Source organism: Aegilops tauschii, chromosome 7 (assembly GCF_002575655.3).
Source record: "Aegilops tauschii subsp. strangulata cultivar AL8/78 chromosome 7, Aet v6.0, whole genome shotgun sequence".
NCBI classification, from domain to species: domain Eukaryota; kingdom Viridiplantae; phylum Streptophyta; class Magnoliopsida; order Poales; family Poaceae; genus Aegilops; species Aegilops tauschii.
In genome coordinates this window covers 501,484,017-501,503,694 of record NC_053041.3, presented here as the reverse complement: position 1 = coordinate 501,503,694, position 19,678 = coordinate 501,484,017, and positions in this window count along the sequence as shown.

Sequence of the window (19,678 nt, the reverse complement as noted above, 5' to 3'; positions counted from 1 at the left end):
ATGCCAAAGGACTACAGGCATCTCTATTGCCTCAGGAGCTTCAGCTAGTTCCTCAGCTGCACCAAATTCTTCAACAGGACCCTCTCTGCTGAAGACAAAGACCACTGCTGGACGAGGCTCTTGCCCAAGTCCTCATAAGAAGCAGGACGCCTTCCAAGTGCCGTCTGAAGAAGACGAAGCTGATGATGAAGAACTTGCTGAAATCATCAGAGATAGGCAAGTCAGGGCTGCTAGAGCCAAGGGCACAAATGTGCCTCTGCATTTGGATCCAAAGTTCATCCTCGATTACATTGATCTCTGGCACAAGGACCCAAACACTCCTATGCCTGACTTCAAGCTGACTCCTGGCCAAAGTCATATGCTGACTGCCTTCATCCAAGAAGGGAAATGGAAATTTGAGAAGGCGAGGCAGCTCAAGAAAGCGCAGTACAGGAAGGAGAAATTCCTGAAGAACAACGTTGTCTCTATGACAACTGATGAACTTGTGAAGATCCAGTCTGAAATCAAAGTCCTCGGCGATGATTTCAATGCTTACTATGCTGATTGGAAAGGAGACAAGTTCAGGTTTGTTAAACTGACTAAGATGTTCACCTCCAATGTTGCAGCCCCATCGCAACAAGAAATTCCTCAGACTGAAGCATCTGCTCCGCCAACTGAAGAACATGCCAGCACCGCCGATGACTTTCAGGCTGCTGAAGAAAATGTGAGTTTCAGGGCTGATGACTGCATTCCAGCCGCTGATGAAATTGCCAGGGCATCCACTAGTGGTGCGCCTGAAGAAAATGAAGAGGTCAGGGCAACTGCACCAGTTGTGCCTGAAGAAAATCAACCACATTCCTCTGCTCCTCCTGCGCCAACTCCAACTCCAATCCTTCCATCTACATCAGATGTGAAGAAGACCAAGGCTGCAGAGCATGCAGCAGTGAAGAAAAGGAAAGCATCAGCTCCTTCAGATTCTTCAGCACCGAAGAAGATGAAGAAATTGACAAGCTCATTTGCTAATCCAATTGATGATGTTCCTGTTTCCTCCATGCCATCAAAGGAAATCGTCCCCTTTGATGAAGAATATGTCATCCCTAGCAGATCTGATGAAGAAAATCCTTCTGCTGCTTCGTCAGAGCAGATGGATGAAGAAATTGAAGTGGATAAAATCTCTTCAACCCCCACAGTTTCCTCACCTATGCCTCAGTTTACTGCCGAAGAGGCTGGCGTTGAAGAAATGGAAGATGAAGATGTGGACATTGGCTGTACCACACCAGTTATGAATGATGACTTTTGGGAAAGTCAGCACCCCAACTCTCCACTCTTCACTCCATTGCAACAAATTCCTCAGTCCCCAGCAACTACAGTTCAAATGGGATCTGATGAAGCTCATGAAGACATTCCAGCCGCTAGTGCTGAAGATAATGAAAATGAAGAATTGAAGACCCAGACTGCCACTGAAGAGGAACCAGAAATTCGTCAGCCTAAAGAACCTGATATTGCGATTCCTGAGGTTGTGATGCAACTCACTGACACTCCTCTGCCCAAGCCAAAGGATCCATTCTCAAGGAAGCAAAATTTCAAGGCTGATGATTTCTTCGGCGAGCACGTATTCTTCACTGATTACAACCCCTATGAATCTGCACGCATTAGGAAGAGGCGTTTCTGGACTGCCAGCCAGGCAAATTTTTATTCCTCAGTGCTGTTCAACAAAGACAAAGTCTTCGATCATGAGCACATTCCTCACGTGGATATGGAATCTCTATCATGCTTTGTGCCAGTCCTCAGTGTTCTTTACGACGTTGGACTGTTAAATTTCTGCACTGATATATGTGATTGGAATGAAGAGCTCATTCTTCAATTTTATGCAACTCTGCACATCACCGGAGACTCTGAATATGCGAATTCATGGGTGCTGGACTGGATGTCTGAAAATACTCACTACAAGGCACCAGCTACTGAATTGCTTCGTGATTTGCCTCTCAGTCCTCCCCTTGAAGCTGCTTATTGCGTCTACAGTGAACATGAGCTTATAGATCACTATATGCAAGTGCTGATGAAGCCATTGAAGCCAGGTTAGGCCCCAAGAACAAAATTCCTTGTGAAGGAATTGTTATATGTGCCCCGGACTGTCTATCGCATTCTGACGAAGACATTGAGTCCTATCAAGGGCCATGACTCGAATGAAGATGAAGTCGTTGGCATCATGAAGAATCTGCTTTTCAATATCATTCATGGTGTTCCCATCAACTTCCATGATTTCTTCGTGAGGACTCTGGCAAATGTCGCAATGTCACCGTTTGAGTTGAAGCCTTATGCTCTGTGGATTATGAGATTCATCATAACAAGGTCTTCACTCAACTACAAAGCTAATACACTGAACCATTGCAGCTACTTGCCCCCGATTGAAGTCCTCAAACGGACATTTTCCTCAGCTGATGAAAAGGGCAAGGCTACTGCTGTTATTGATGAAGGCATTCGTCCATTGGATGGCCAATTTCGCAAGGCTGCATCCTACTCCACCAATGATGACTCTGCCACCCATGACTCTGCTGCCAACGCAACCAAGCCAAATCCTCAAGGCACAGCTCCCAGGGTGATGACTGACCGTGAGCTTCTCCTCAGTCTTCACCAGAAGGTTGATCGCAATCACAAATGGGTCAAGCGTCAGTTTGGTTCAATTCTTCACAACATGACTGCTACCCACAATGCAGTGAAGAAAAACCATTACTACCTCCATGAAACCTTCAACCGTATCTGGGCTGTTCGGTCGCACATTTATAGCGCAAAAGATCTGAAGAAAATGGGTCTCAAGGAGGACTTTGACTGGTCTGCTGCTCCACCGAAGAAATACAAGAAGGTCAAGGTTCCGTCCTTGGTGGCCAGCTCCTATTCTTCATCGCGCGACGCCGATGAACATGAAGACTTGGACGACACTGCGGCAGGCCCTACTACAACAAACGACCCCAACAACGCTGACGCTCCTTCATCAACTTGATATTCTTCGGGGGCGTTAGTCCTCATTTTCGAACCTTCTGGCCATTCGATGACAAAGGGGGAGAAATTTGAGTTAGTCTTCAAGGGGGTCTATCTTATATGGGCGTTTTTTCTAAGTTACAACTCTCGTTCTTCTGATGACTTTGTTGGATCGAGTTGTAAACTTAAACTCTATGGTGGCATGATACTTTTGCTGTTTCTTCTGCATGCTTATTCCTTGTTAATGTTATTGCATGCATGCTGAATTACATTAGTCACCATATTTCATAATGCATTTCAAATTCTTCATATATTATGTCAAATGCGTGTATGAATCACAAGATATAGGGGGAGATCTCCATGATTTTACTCTTCAAGTGTGCATTGCTTCAAAAGCAAATTCCTCACTATGCACATCTTCAGGGGGAGTTCTTCTATATCTTGCAATCAAATTCCTCAATATCAGTATTTACACTTCATATGTTTATCCCCGTTGAAAACTTAACCTATATTGTCATCAATCACCAAAAAGGGGGAGATTGTAAGTGCATCTAGTGCCCCTTAGTGATTTTGGTGTATTGAAGACTTATAGGTTAAGGGACTAGTGTGTTTATGAGTGTACACAGGTCTATAAGTCTATGAGGAGTTTGATATTTAAAGAGAAAGTCGACCCCTAAAAATGAAGTTCTTCGACTGAAGACTTTGGATTTCTGAAGACTTTCTGAAGACTTTGAAAGTGAAGAAATTGGTGTGACCTTGAAGACTTGGTATTCATTTGAGGAACATGAAGCGTGAAGACTTTTGTTTTCGTAGTTTCATTTTCCCCTTCTTGAGTCATAGGAAACACCGTACTGTTAAAGGGGGTCGAGGAAATACTAAGGAAAAATTTCCATGTGATGCTCAACTCAAAATCCTACACCTACCAATCCCTTCGAGTGATGCCATTGGAAATCTCATACAGTTCAGTCATATTCTTCAGTGATAGAGAGGAAGTTCTTCTGGTCTCTGAGGAATTTGTTCTGACTGAGGAGTTAGGAATTCGCCAGTGCGGATTGCCTACACAGTGAGGAACATGATAGCCCTGAGGAATTTTATACTCAAATTTCCGACCGTTGCTGTGCTATGCGCTAGCTGTCCCAAAATATCTACCCACCTAACGGTCATATCATTGAAGGGCATTTATGTCTTATCATGACGGGCTGCTCCCTAGGCTATAAATAGCCGCCCCCTACAACCACTAGCTGGTTGGCTGCTCCGAGAGAAACTCACACTTGTCATTTGAGAGCATCCCATCCTCTGAGGACTTTGAGCGAAAATCATCAAGTGAGGAAAAACCCAAACCCAAACACCTACAAACCCAAAGTGATTGAGCATCACTGAAGAGATTGATCCTGCGTGGATCCGACGCTTGTTACCTTTGAAGACTGTGCTTCTTCCAGACGGTTAGGCGTCATGGTCTAGAGCATCCAAGAGGAAATTGTGGATCGCCGAGTGACCGAGTTTGTGAAGGTTTGGAAGCCACCTGAACACTTACCACGATAGATTGGGCGAGGTCTGTGTGACCTTAGCTCAAGGGGAATACGGTGAGGACTAAGTGTCCTGGACTGCGTGTTCAGGACTGGGTGTCCGGGACTGTGTGTCCTCAGGTTTAAATACCTAGCCGCCCTAACCAGACGTACAACTGAGACAACAGTTGGAACTGGTCTACCAAATCATTGTCTTCACCGAGCTTACTGGTTCTATTTCCTCAACTCTTTCATTTCCTCATAACTGTGTTGTGTACTTGTTCATATCTGTGTTTGAAGACTTTGACTGAAGACTTTCTCAATTTCCTTAGTTCAATTTCTTCAGTCTGTTTGTCTTCATCCTGTGTTATCCTGTGTTTACGCTTTCTGTACTCTGTGCTCGTCTTCATTTCATCATGATGACCATGCTTGTGTTCTGCTATGCATACTTTTGGGTACTTATTCCGCTGCAAGTAGTTCTTCGCTAAGGAATTTCCTCACCCACAAATTCCTCAGTGAAGAATTCATAAAAATCGCCTATTCACCCCCCCCCCCTCTAGTCGATATAACGCACTTTCACTAAGGATCATACTACGGCAATCTCAGTCGAAGTACAAAGCGGTCTTATTAAACCGCATACCGTGTCGGCCATTAAGCCACCGGTCTCCATTCAACAGGACCGACTAATTTCGGAGCTGGATTCGCAGTTCGGCTTCCGCCGTCCACCTTATATACCTGCAAAATATGTACTGCGCATACATAACTATGCACTTAAGATACCTTGGGCATCGGCGGAAGCACAATACGGACGAGCCTGCAAGTACCCCCATAACCTCTGTTTCTTTTCTAATTACTTTTTTTCATTATCCTTTGCCACAGGTGACGCAAAGGCTGGTCATCCCATGTACTCTATTGGAGTTCGGGTCCGTACACTCACCTAAGGGCTATTTCCGTCAAGGAGTCCCCCCACTGAGGACAGGCGACGCAGACGTGCGACAGGAGGTCCAAACTAACTTTTTGTAGACCGCACTCTTTATTTCGAGCCTGTAAAGTGCCTTTTTTCTCCGCCCTCGACCCTGGGCATGTCAAATAGCCAGGGTTGCGGCTTTGTTATCTATCAAATAATGATGGGCATATCACTCAGGTCCCAGTAAACATAATCCGCATCCAGCATTCGCTTTTTTCTAAAAGAACCGAATTTGGCCCCTGTGGTCGTTTCACACATACACCTCGGCATAACTTGCCAGGGGCTCGGTATGGGAACAAATGAGTTGCCGACAAGTCCGAACAGCTTTATAGCGTACTTCGGCGTCTCGAGCTTGGCCTTATATGCATCAGCTCCGAATCATGTCTTGGGTCAATAGTTGGGTTGCCCGGCTCCTGTGCTTTCTACCTTACGTTCCGCTCTATCGGCTAGGGTAGTAAAGGGAGAACTACTGCGATTGTGCTTCCGGTTCATCTGGTCAATTACCTCAGTAGAGAAAGCCGAAACCTGACTATCAAGATGCGGCGAGAGCTGGTCAACCACTCGATGACTCATCGGAATCTTTCACGATTCCTTCCGTATTATACGAAGGACCTTTTCTTCAGGTCATATATGTAACGCGCCGTATTGGAATAAGCCGTATACATACTAGGGGCTATATCATAGTCCCACCATAAAACTCCTATGGCTAAGTGAAAGTGTTAACGCCCTATAGTCCGATTGCCTAGTTCACCGCATTGACACCTCCTTAAGGGACCAAGACGTTGGGTCAAGAGTAGTCAAATGCTTTGCCGAACACCCCCGTACTTTATACGAGGGGGCTGAAGCCGACAACTGGAAAACTTTCAGATTAATACAAAAACGGCCGCATAGGAGGAACACAAGTTTTAGGCGAAACTACATAAAATAGCCTTATTATAATATTGTTTCTTACAAATTTCGATACATCTCACTCGAATACTATGTTTTTCGAGCATTGACCCTCTATCAAGCGGGCACCCTCTAGGACATCCTCGAAATAATGCTTTGGTGCATGATGGTCCTTGCCCATGGGTGGACCCTTCGCTGCAACATCAGTGGCCTTCATCTTCGCCCAGTATGTCTTGACACGGGCAAAGGCCATTCGTGCACCTTCAATGCATGCTGACCGCTTAACGACGTCGATACGCGGCACCACATCAGCAAGTCGCCGCACCAAACCAAAATAACTATCCGGAATTGGCTTGTTCGGCCACAGCCCGATCACGGCGTCCTTCATGGAAGAACCGGATAGTCTATGGAGCTCGGCCCATTGGGTCATCTGTTTGTTCAGCAACAGTGGGCGTTTTGACGCACCGAATTGTGACCAGAAAAGCTTCTCCATTGCATACCCTTCTTGCACTTGGTAAAACTGCGCCGCATCGGACGCACTCTTCGGCAAGTCCAATAACGCGTCTGGAGAACTCCACACTTGATTAAGCGGAGCATAATTCGGATCGCCAAACTTAGTTTGCAATAAAAAGGGCTTACCAGCCGCGATCTCCCCAGCTTGTCGGATCTCCTCCCGGGCCGCTCTAGATTCGGACCGTGCATCTTTCGCCTCTCGTAAGGCCTTGTCAAGATCAGCCATTTTGGCTTTATTATCCTTCTCGAGGAATTCACAGCGGCTAGCGGCATCCTTTAGCTCACGCGCCATCGTGGATATTTTCTCCTCGCATTGGCGCCGAGCAGCCTGCTCGGCCTTTAACTCGGCAGATGCCTTCTCGGCAGCCACATTATCAATCCGGGCCTGCTCCTTGGCCCGGGCCAGCTCAGCCTGAAGGATCTCGACCGCGGCGGCACCATCTGCAGTCATGCACATCTCAGTATACTATCTTTCGCGTCATGCTTACACTACAAAGCACGCGCTTGTAAGGACTGCCCAATAACATACCCTGCAACTCGTCAAGACGCCTGTTGATAAGCGTAAGGTCATCTTCCGCCACATCAAGCTTCCGCTCTAGATCGGCAACTTCTGTAGTCTGGGCGGACACCAGGGAAGGGACAGCCTGCGTTTCAATTCATCATATTATTTCCTCAACATATCTTTTTTTGATCCTCTGATCGCCTCCCTCGGGAAGCCAATCCGAGTCTCAGGGGCTACTATCTATACACAGGTACATTTTGCAAATAATAGCACAATCAAAAATATTACATTACAAACCTCGAAGCCTCTTAGCAGGCTCGTGAAGGCTTTCATTCAAGCCACTTTTCGCGGACAGAACCCTTTCAACCACCGTACCCATCAAGGTACGATGTTCCTCGGAGACGGACGCCTGTCGCAGCATGTTCGTCAATATATCCGGCGCTTATGGGTCTCCGGAAGTTGCCGTAGGAGTACGGACTCCCTTTGAAGGGATCCGTTTACTCGTCCCTACAGTTGTCTCCGGCTGTAAGACGGACAGTCCGGACCCTGGGCTACCGAAGTATCACCTTCGGGTAGTGTCTTGATCACCCCTCGCACCACTTGTTGATTAGGAGAGACCCTCCGGGACGACACCTCGAGGTCGTCCGCCCTATTTGGCGAGGAGACTGGTGGAGGTGTCTCGCTTTCCATCATCTCCGGGAGAAGGTCCCCCGAGGAAGAGGATTGGCGAAGAAGGCTGTGTGCCGAGCTGCAACAACATACATTCTAGATGTTATCTCGGTAACAGGAAAGGAACGGGATATGTTTAACACATCCTTGTTCACTTACGATTCGGCTAGAGGCTTGTCATCATCGTGGGACTGTGCGAGAACGCCATCCTCCAAGCCCGAGCCGCCCGACGGGGGCACCTTGACTCGCTTAGAGGCCCTTTCCTCCCATTCTTCGGAGGCAGCCCTTTTCTTACCCTGGGGGGGAGAGACGTTGACTTCTCCTCCACTTTTGTCCTCGGACGATGGAATTTTGATTCCCCGGACGCAATGTCTGATATACCTTCGGGATGGAGGCCGCTTTTGGCCCTCCCACTTCCCGCCTTGTCCTCCTCCACAGGCACCTGGTATGGTGCCGGAGCCAGCATCCTTGTTAGTACGGGATCCGCTAAGTCTTCGGGGAGGGGGGCCGAACACCTAATCCGCTCCGCTTTCTTTATCCATCCCTGGAAGAAGACAGTTTGCTTAGTAACGTATTACGGCATACTTAACCACAAAGTGTTCGGGAGTTGAGCGCTTACCGAGGTATCTGGATGGTTGCAGTCGAGGCCGATGACCTCGGTGGTGTCCGGCCACTGTTTTCGTTTCCCGAAAAACAACTTCCACTTCCCTTTGTGCGTAGTGCCGAAGAAGTGTTGGATGGTTCGTGGCCCTTCCGGATTAAACTCCCACATGCGGAGAGGCCTACGCTGGCATGGCAGGACTCGGCGGACTAGCATTACTTGAATCACGTTGACAAGATCGATGTCCTTCTCGAGGAGGGTTCGGATGCGGCTCTGTAGAGTCTGCACTTCGTCAGCTGATCCCCAGTGCAGCCCCTTATTAATCCATGATGCAAGCTGTTACGGAGGGCCAGAACGAAACGCAGGTATAACCGCCCACTTGGTACCGCGGGGTTCTGTGACATAAAACCACTCCCGCTGCCATAGGTTGGAAGTTTCAGTGAAAGAGCCTATGGGCCAGAGAGTATTAGTAAGCTTGCTCACTATAGCACCGCCGCACTCCGCCTATTTCCCGTCGACCACCTTTGGCTTCACACTAAAGGTCTTGAGCCATAAGTCGAAGTGTGGGGGAATTCGGAGGAAAGCCTCACACATGATGATAAACACCGAGACGTGGAGGAGAGAATCTGGGGCCAGATCATGAAAATCTAGTTCGTAATAAAACATGAGCCCCTAGACGAAGGGGTGAAGAGCGAATCCTAGCCCTCGGAGGAAGTGAGAGACGAATACGACCCTCTCATCGGATCTGGGGGTCGGAATAACCTATCCTTGAGCAGGAAGCCTGTGGGGGATCTCTGCGGTCAGGTATCTAGCCGCCCGAAGCTTCGCGATGTCCTCCTCTATAACAGAGGAAGCCACCCATCGGCCTTGTGGGCTGGGTTCGGACATGATTGGGAAGCTTGAAGCAATGAAGTCAAACCTTGGGTGCTAGAACTCGAGGTTGGAAAGGCTAAGGAGAGGTTTGGCGTAAAAAGAGACGGCCCTTGGCTCCTTATAAAGGCAGCGGGTATCAGACGCCTCCTCCTAAGCCTGAAAACCTGCCTGTTCCTAAGGAATCATCCCAGTGGGATTGTTGGGTTATCCACGCTCGCATTGAGGAGGAATCCCGCAATAAGGGTATGCCATCTCTGCTTCGACAAGACGTGCCAATAAAAGCCACGCCTTGAAACATGGAACCGCAGGACAAGAAATGGTTCAAAATAATGACCGGGCAAGCGTGATGTCACATTACAAAAAGTTGTCAGCAGATTGGACTCATGGAATATTATACTCTCTACGGCTGTGTGTATGGTACTTGTGTTGCAGATCCGGACACGATCGTTGCATCCGAAGACTATCCTGGAGTATTCTGAAAGGGGAACCCGTCTTGCAATGCCGAAGACAATCTGCACGCCGGACACCTCGTCATTGAAGCCTGGTTCAGGGGCTACTGAGGGAGTCCTGGACTAAGGGGTCCTCGGGCGTCCGGCCTGTTGGACATGGGCCGGACTGATGAGCTGTGAAGATACAAAGACCGAAGACTCTACCTATGTCCGGATGGGACTCTCCTTGGCGTGGAAGGCAAGCTTGGCGATCAAATATGAAGATTCCTTTCTCTGTAATTGACTTTATGTAACCCTAGATCCCTCCGATGTCTATATAAGCCGGAGGGTTAGGTCCATAGGACCGAATAATGATAATCATAGTCACACGGTCTAGACTTCTAGGGTTTTAGCCATTACGATCTCGTGGTAGATCAACTCTTGTAATACTCATATTCATCAAGATCAATCAAGCAGGAAGTAGGGTATTACCTCCATAGAGAGGGCCCAAACCTGGGTAAACATTGTGTCCCCTGTCTCCTGTTACCATCGACCTTAGACGCACAGTTCGGGACCCCCTACCCGAGATCCGCCGGTTTTGACACCGACAGCCCCCCTCCCCAATTCGGATTGGGCTTGGGGGGGCGCGACTCCACATGGCCGTGTCCTCCTCTTTTCCACTAAGGCCCATGAAGGCCCATTAACCCCCCGGGGGTTCCGGTAACCCCCCGGTACTCCGGGAAATGCCCGAACCTATCCGAAACCTTTCCGGTGTCCAAACATAACCTTCCAATATATTAATCTTCATGTCTCGACCATTTCGAGACTCCTCGACATGTCCGTGATCACATCCGGGACCCCGAACAACCTTCGGTACATCAAATCACATAACTCACAATACATATCATCATGGAACGTTAAGCGTGCGGACCCTACGGGTTCGAGAACTATGTAGACATGACCGATACTCATCTCCGGGCAATAACCAATAGCGGAACCTGGATGCTCATATTGGTTCCAACATATTCTACGAAGATCTCTATCGGTCAAACCGCATAACAACATACGTTGTTCCCTTTGTCATCGGTATGTTACTTGCCCGAGATTCGATCGTCGGTATCACTATACCTAGTTCAATCTCGTTACCAGCAAGTCTCTTTACTCGTTCCGTAATGCATCATCCCGTAACTAACTCATTAGTCACATTGCTTGCAAGGCTTATAGTGATGTGCATTACCGAGAGGGCCCAGAGATACCTCTCCGACAATCGGAGTGACAAATCGTAATCTCGATTTATGCCAACTCAACAAACACCATCGGAGACACCTGTAGGGCATCTTTATAATCACCCAGTTACATTGTGACGTTTGATAGCACACTGAGTGTTCCTCCGGTATTCGGGAGTTGCATAATCTCATAGTCATAGGAACATGTATAAGTCATGAAGAAAGCAATAGCAATAAACTAAACAATCATAGTGCTAAGCTAACAGATGGGTCATTTCAATCACATCATTCTCCAATGATGTGATCCCATTCATCAAATGACAACTCATGTCTATGGCTATGAAACTTGACCATCTTTGATTAACGAGCTAGTAAAGTAGAGGCATACTACTGACACTCTGTTTGTCTATGTATTCACACATGTACTAAGTTTCCGGTTAATACAATTCTAGCATGAATAATAAACATTTATCATTATATAAGGAAATATAAATAACAACTTTATTATTGCCTCTAGGGCATATTTCCTTTAGAGGGCCGGACGAGGAGCCGGTGAGGGCAGCGCCTTCCGCCCCGCCATGGCCGTAGCCTTTCCCTGCTACCGCCGCCCGCCACGCTCCGAGCCGGAATGATAGCCAACCACGCCAGCCCGACCGGCTCCCGTCGCAGCCGCCGAAAGCCCACCGTCGGCCCCGCCTCTCCTCATCTCTACGCCGTGTTGGGAAACGTAGTAATTTCAAAAACAATCCTACGCACACACAAGATCATGGTGATGCATAGCAATGAGAGGGGAGAGTGTTGTCCACGTACCCTCGTAGACCATAAGCGGAAGCGTTATGACAACGCGGTTGATGTAGTCGTACGTCTTCACGATCGACCGATCCTAGCACCAAAGATACGGCACCTCCGCGATCTGCACACGTTCGGCTCGGTGACGTCCCACGAACTCACGATCCAGCAGAGTGTCGAGGGAGAGCTTCGTCAGCACGACGGCGCGATGACGGTGATGATGAAGTTACCGGCACAGGGCTTCGCCTAAGCACTGCAACGATATACCGAGGTGGATTATGGTGGAGGGGGCACCGCACACGGCTAAGAACAATGTCTGTTGTGTCTTCTAGGGTGCCCCCTGCCCCCGTATATAAAGGAGCAAGGGGGAGGCCGGCCGGCTTTGGGGCGCGCCAAGGAGGGGGAGGAGTCCTCCTCCTAGTAGGAGTAGGACTCCCCTTTCCTAGTCCAACTAGGAGGAGGAAGGGGGAAGGAAGGAGAGGGAGAGGGAGAGGGAAAGAGGGGCCGCGCCCCCCTCCCCTAGTCCAATTCAGACTCCCCTTGGGGGGGCGTGCCACCTCCTGGGTTGCTGCCCTCTCTCTCCCCTAAGGCCCACTATGGCCCAATACTTCCCCGGGGGGTTCCGGTAACCCCTCCGGCACTGCGGTTTTCTCCAAAATCACCCGGAACAATTCCGGTGTCCGAATATAGTCGTCCAATATATCGATCTTTATGTCTCGACCATTTCGAGACTCCTCGTCATGTCCGTGATCATATCCAGGACTCCGAACTACCTTTGGTACATCAAAACACATAAACTCATAATACCAATCGTCACCGAACGTTAAGCGTGCGGACCCTACGGGTTCGAGAACTATGTAGACATGACCGAGACTCATCTCCGGTCAATAACCAATAGCGGAACCTGGATGCTCATATTGGTTCCTACATATTCTACGAAGATCTTTATCGGTCAAACCGCGTAACAACATATGTTGTTCCCTTTGTCGTCGGTATGTTACTTGCCCGAGATTCGATCGTCGGTATCTCAATACCTAGTTCAATCTCGTTACCGGCAAGTCTCTTTACTCGTTCCGTAATGCATCATCCCACAACTAACTCATTAGTAACATCATCCAGACTCCTTCATTTGCTGCTTCTGAAGCAGCTATGTACTCCGCTTCACATGTAGATCCTGCCACGATGCTTTGCTTAGAACTGCACCAACTGACAGCTCCACCGTTCAATATAAATACGTATCCGGTTTGTGACTTAGAGTCATCCGGATCAGTGTCAAAGCTTGCATCGACGTAACCATTTACGACGAGCTCTTTGTCACCTCCATAAACGAGAAACATATCCTTAGTCCTTTTCAGGTATTTCAGGATGTTCTTGACCGCTGTCCAGTGATCCACTCCTGGATTACTTTGGTACCTCCCTGCTAAATAGCAAGGCACACATCAGGTCTGGCACACAGCATTGCATTCATGATAGAGCCTATGGCTGAAGCATAGGGAACACCTTTCATTTTCTCTCTATCTTCTGCAGTGGTCGGGCATTGAGTCTGACTCAACTTCACACCTTCTAACACAGGCAAGAACCCTTTCTTTGCTTGATCCATTTTGAACTTCTTCAAAACTTTGTCAAGGTATGTGATTTGTGAAAGTCCTATTAAGCGTCTTGATCTATCTCTATAGATCTTGATGCCCAATATATAAGCAGCTTCACCGAGGTCTTTCATCGAAAAACTTTTATTCAAGTATTCTTTTATGCTATCCAGAAATTCTACATCATTTCCAATCAATAATATGTCATCCACATATAATATTAGAAATGCTACAGAGCTCCCACTCACTTTCTTGTAAATACAGGCTTCTCCAAAAGTCTGTATAAAACCATATGCTTTGATCACACTATCAAAACGTTTATTCCAACTCCGAGATGCTTGCACCAGTCCATAAATGGATCGATGGAGCTTGCACACTTTGTTAGCATCTTTTGGATCGATAAAACCTTCAGGTTGCATCATATACAACTCTTCTTCCAGAAATCCATTCAGGAATGCAGTCTTTACATCCATTTGCCAAATTTCATAATCATAAAATACGGCAATTGCTAACATGATTCAGACGGACTTAAGCATCGCTACGGGTGAGAAGGTCTCATCGTAGTCAACTCCTTGAACTTGTCGAAAACCTTTCGCAACAAGTCGAGCTTTGTAGACAGTAACATTACCGTCAGCGTCTGTCTTCTTCTTGAAGATCCATTTATTCTCGATGGCCTGTCGATCATCGGGCAAGTCAACCAAAGTCCACAATTTGTTCTCATACATGGATCCCATCTTAGATTTCATGGCCTCAAGCCATTTTGCGGATTCTGGGCTCATCATCGCTTCCTCATAGTTCGTAGGTTCGTCATGGTCAAGTAACATGACCTCCAGAACAGGATTACCGTACCACTCTGGTGCGGATCTTACGCTGGTTGACCTACGAGGTTCGGTAGTGACTTGATTTGAAGTTACATGATCGTCATCATTAGCTTCCACACTAATTTGTGTAAGAGTCACAGGAACAGATTTCTGTGATGAACTACTTTCCAATAAGGGAGCAGGTACAGTTACCTCATCAAGTTCTACTTTCCTCCCACTCACTTCTTTCGAGAGAAACTCCTTCTCTAAAAAGGATCCACTCTTAGCAACGAATGTCTTGCCTTCGAATCTGTGATAGTAGGTGTACCCAACAGTCTCCTTTGGGTATCCTATGAAGACACATTTCTCCGATTTGGGTTCGAGCTTATCAGGTTGAAGCTTTTTCACATAAGCATCGCAACCCCAAACTTTAAGAAACAACAAGTTTGGTTTCTTGCCAAACCACCGTTCATAACGTGTCGTCTCAACGGATTTAGATGGTGCCCTATTTAACGTGAATGCAGCCATCTCTAAAGCATAACCCCAAAACGATAGCGGTAAATCAGTAAGAGACATCATAGATCGCACCATATCTAGTAGAGTACGATTACGACGTTCCGGGTGCGTGAGTTGCGAAACTATTGCGCATTTTTTCATATGAAGACCAAACTCGTAACTCAAATATTCTCCTCCACGATAAGATCGTAGAAAATTTATTTTCTTGTTGCGATGATTTTCCACTTCACTCTGAAATTCTTTGAACTTTTCAAATGTTTCAGACTTATGCTTCATCAAATAGATATACCCATATCTGCTCAAATCATCTGTGAAGGTGAGAAAATAACGATACCCGCCGCGAGCCTCAACATTCATTGGACCACATACATCAGTATGTATGATTTCCAACAAATCTGTTGCTTGCTCCATTGTTCCGGAGAACGGCGTTTTAGTCATCTGTCCCATGAGGCATGGTTCGCAAGTACCAAGTGATTCATAATCAAGTGATTCCAAAAGTCCATCAGAATGGAGTTTCTTCATGCGCTTTTGTAACACCCAAGATGCGGCTATATCTCCCACGTGTCGAGGCACGACTTAGAGGCATAACCGCATTGTGGTTTTGTCGCAAGAAGGGTCATCTTCACACAATCCCATGTAATGAACAAGAATGGGATAACGAGAGTTGGCTTACAATCGCCACTTCACACAATACATAAATATAATTCATACATCATCCAAAATACACACATAGACCGACTACGGTCAAGATCCAAATGAAAATAAGATAACCCCAAATGCTAGATCCCCGATCGACCCAACTGGGCTCCACTACTGATCATCAGGAAAAGACACATAGTAACGACCACGTTCCTCGTCGAACTCCCACTTGAGGTCGATTACATCATCTGCACTGGCATCGTCGGCACCTGCAACTGTTTTGGTAGAATCTGTGAGTCACGAGGACTCAGCAATCTCACACCCGCGAGATCAAGACTATTTAAGCTTATAGGAAAGGATGGTGTAATGAGGTGGAGCTGCAGCAGGCACTAAGCATATATAGTGGCTAACATACGCAAATGAGAGCGAGAAGAGAAGCAACGGAACGGTCGTCTTCTAGTAATGACCAAGAAGTGATCCTGAACTCCTACTTACGTCATTCATAACTCAAACCGTGTTCACTTCCCGGACTCTGCCGAGAAGAGACCATCACGGCTACACATGCGGTTGATGTATTTTAATTAAGTCAAGTGACAAGTTCTCTACAATCGGACATTAACAAATTCCCATCTGCCTCATAACCGCGGGCACGGCTTTCAAAAGATAATACCCTGCAGGGGTGTCCCAACTTAGCCCATCATAAGCTCTCATGGTCAACGAAGGATAAACCTTCTCCCGGAAAGACCCGATCAGTCTCGGAATCCCGATTTACAAGACATTTCGACAATGGTAAAACAAGACCAGCAGAGCCGCCCGAATGTGCCGACAAATCCCGATAGGAGCTGCACATATCTCGTTCTCAGGGCACACCGGATAAGTCAAGCTACGAGTAAAACCAGTCCTCGAGTTTCCCCGTGGTGGCCCCGCAGGCTGCTCGGTTCGGACCAACACTCGAAGGAGCACTGGCCCGGGGGGTTAAAATAAAGATGACCCTCGGGCTCGCGAAAACCCGGGGGAAAAGGCTTAGGTGGCAAATGGTAAAATCAAGGTTGGGCCTTGCTGGAGGAGTTTTATTCAAGGCGAACTGTCAAGGGGGTCCCATAAATCACCCAACCGCCTAAGGAACGCAAACTCAAGGAACATAATACCGGTATGACGGAAACTAGGCCAGCAAGAGTGGAACAAAACACCAGGCATAAGGCCGAGCCTTCCACCCTTTACCAAATATATAGATGCATTAATTAAATAAGAGATATTGTGATATTCCAAAATATCCATGTTCCAACATGGAACAAACTTCAACTTCACCTGCAACTAGCAACGCTATAAGAAGGGCTGAGCAAAAGCGGTAACTTAGCCAAACAACGGTTTGCTAGGAAAAGGATGGTTAGAGTCTTGACATGGCAATATGGGAGGCATGATATAGCAAGTGGTAGGTAGCGCAGCATGGCAATGGAACGAACAACTAGCAAAGCAAAGATAGAAATGATTTCGAGGGTATGGTCATCTTGCCTGCAAGGTTCTCAGAGTTGTCGAAAGCTTGATCCTCGTAAGCGTACTCAACAGGTTCCTCGTTCACGAACTCGTCTCCTGGATCTACCCAAAACAAGAACACAAGCAACGGAACCACAGTCAATCATGAGAAATGCACAAGCAACATGATGCAAAACAGGTATGATATGCGAGATGTGGTATGCGATGCATATGCGTGCTCCGGAAGGAAAATGATGAACAAGGCAGTAACTTGGCAAACCAAGCATGCCACTGGAAATATGAGATGATTTCGGTTGAAATCGATATAAAGATCACCGGAAACGGATGCACGGTTTGCAAATGGGAAGCAAAACAAGAAAGACACGAATCTGCGATTAACAGCATGATAGCACTTAGAATGCAACAAGTAACAATGCTACAGCACTCCAACATAGCAAAAAAGTATATGGAAGTAATCTACAGGAGATGTTTGACAAAAGATGAACACTGAGCTATGGCTAGATCACAACATAACAGGTTCAAACAAGCATGGCAAAAGTGCAATAGATAACAGGTTCACAGACTTAGTGAAATTACTGGACATGCCTGAAACAGCATCAGGTAGCAATGTTCAGAGCACGAAATCAACATGCTACAGGAACTTAACATAGAACAACTAGGCATGGAAGTATTCTACTAACTGCATATGACAAAAGTCCCTTACTGACCATAAGCCAAAAAGGACCAGAAAATATGATGGCAACCATGTAAACATAGCAAGTTTCGTTAACAGGTTTCAGACTTAGCAGAAAACAGAGCATGGCAGAAACAGACATTATGAGGGCATCTTTGTGAGCTTGATGCACTCACCACAAAGCAATGCATGACAAAACAAGCCTACCTACAGCAAGCTGGAAAGTTTATGAAGCTATACATGGCAAGATCAAGTACATAGCATGCAAGGATCAACTACAACAAGCTTGGCAAAATTGGATAACACGTAAACAATCTGCCAGGAACATTTTATAGCAAAAGTAGAGCAAGATTGAGTCATGCTATGGCACTCCATAATTGCAAAAAAGGGCATGAATAGATCAATTAAAACAATATCTACAAAAATACTTACTGAACATCACCAAAATAAGCATGTATCTCTCTGTAGCCACATGGATACATAGCAACAAAATTACAGCAGTCACAGACTTAGAGAAATCACAAAGTCCCTGAAATCAGAAACATTACGGAGTCTAGTTTGCATGCTTGTGCTAGTCACCACAGAGATCACAAAAATATATGGCATACACCTCTGTAAAGATGGCATGGCATAAAACAAAACACATGTAGAGCTCATGCCCATAAGATGCACAGATTAAATGCCACTAAAATAACAAAGCCCTAAGTTCTGATAAGTAACAACAGATAACAGCAACTAGCACTCTTTCACCAGAGATTTTGGCATCAAGATGGACTCAAATGAGCATGGTTCAATGGAACAAAATGAAGAGCATCTCGAGACGAACATTTTGATATATTACACGCACGAAACGGAGCTATATGCAGAGAGTTATGATGCACTGAACATAGGCATGTAATGTGAAAGATAAAGGACTTAGAATATTTCGGGGGAAAGAAAAGTCAACCCTCGTTCTCAGATCCGATCGGGCCGAGCTCGGGGACGGCTCGCCGGAGCTGGTGCTGCCCGCCGGAGCGAGGGAGGACGGCGGAGGAGATGGAGAGGAAGGCCGGGGCTCGGGGACGACCGGCGACGGGAGGAGGAGAGGGCGACGACGCGGTGGAGGAGCGGCGACGGCCGCGGTCGCCGGCGGGTGCGTCGGCGGCGTTGGACGGCCGCGGCGCCGGCGACGTAGGGCGGCGAGGCGGCGGGGTGTAGCGGCGCCGGCGGAGGAGATGGAGGCGCTCGCGGGTGCGCGGGATCTGGGCCGGGAGATGGAGGCGGCGGCGCGGCGTACGGGCGGCGGGCTCGGCCACGTGGCAGCGCGGGATTCGCGAGGGGCGGCGGCGGGATCCGTCCGGCGGTGACCGAACGTGTCCGGCGGCGACGGGAGGAGTTTTCTAGGGTTTCATCTGTGATTTGGACGGGGGAGGCACATATTTATAGGTAGAGGGAGCTAGGAGACACCAAATGGAGTGCGGTTTTCGCCCACACGATCGTGATCGAACGACCTAGAGCATGGAAAAGAGTTTGCTGGGTTTTGGGCTGTTTAGAGTGGGGTTTTGCTGCAACACACAAAAGGCATCTGCGGTTATCCGGTTAACCGTTGGAGTACCAAACGACCTCCAAATGGAACGAAACTTGACCGGTGGTCTAACGGTGTTATACCAAGGCCACTTGACAAGCCTCGGTCCATTCCGAGAGCGTTCAACACCCGCTCACGAAAAGAAACAAGAAGGGTGCGCTGGAGGAGGTGGGAGTGCCGGATTGCAAAACGGACAACGGGGAAAATGCTCGGATGCATGAGACGAACACGTATGCAAATGCAATGCACATGATGACATGATATGAGATGCATGACATGAAAAAAATGCAAAACGACAAACAAAACCCAACCACGAAGGAAATATCATAACACATAGCCGAAAATGGCAAGAGTCGGAGTTACTAATATGGAAAGTTACATCCGGGGTGTTACAGCTTTACACCAATATGACCTAAACGGCAGTGCCACAAATAAGTTGCACTATCATTATCAACTCTGCAACTTTTGGCTTCAATATTATGAATAT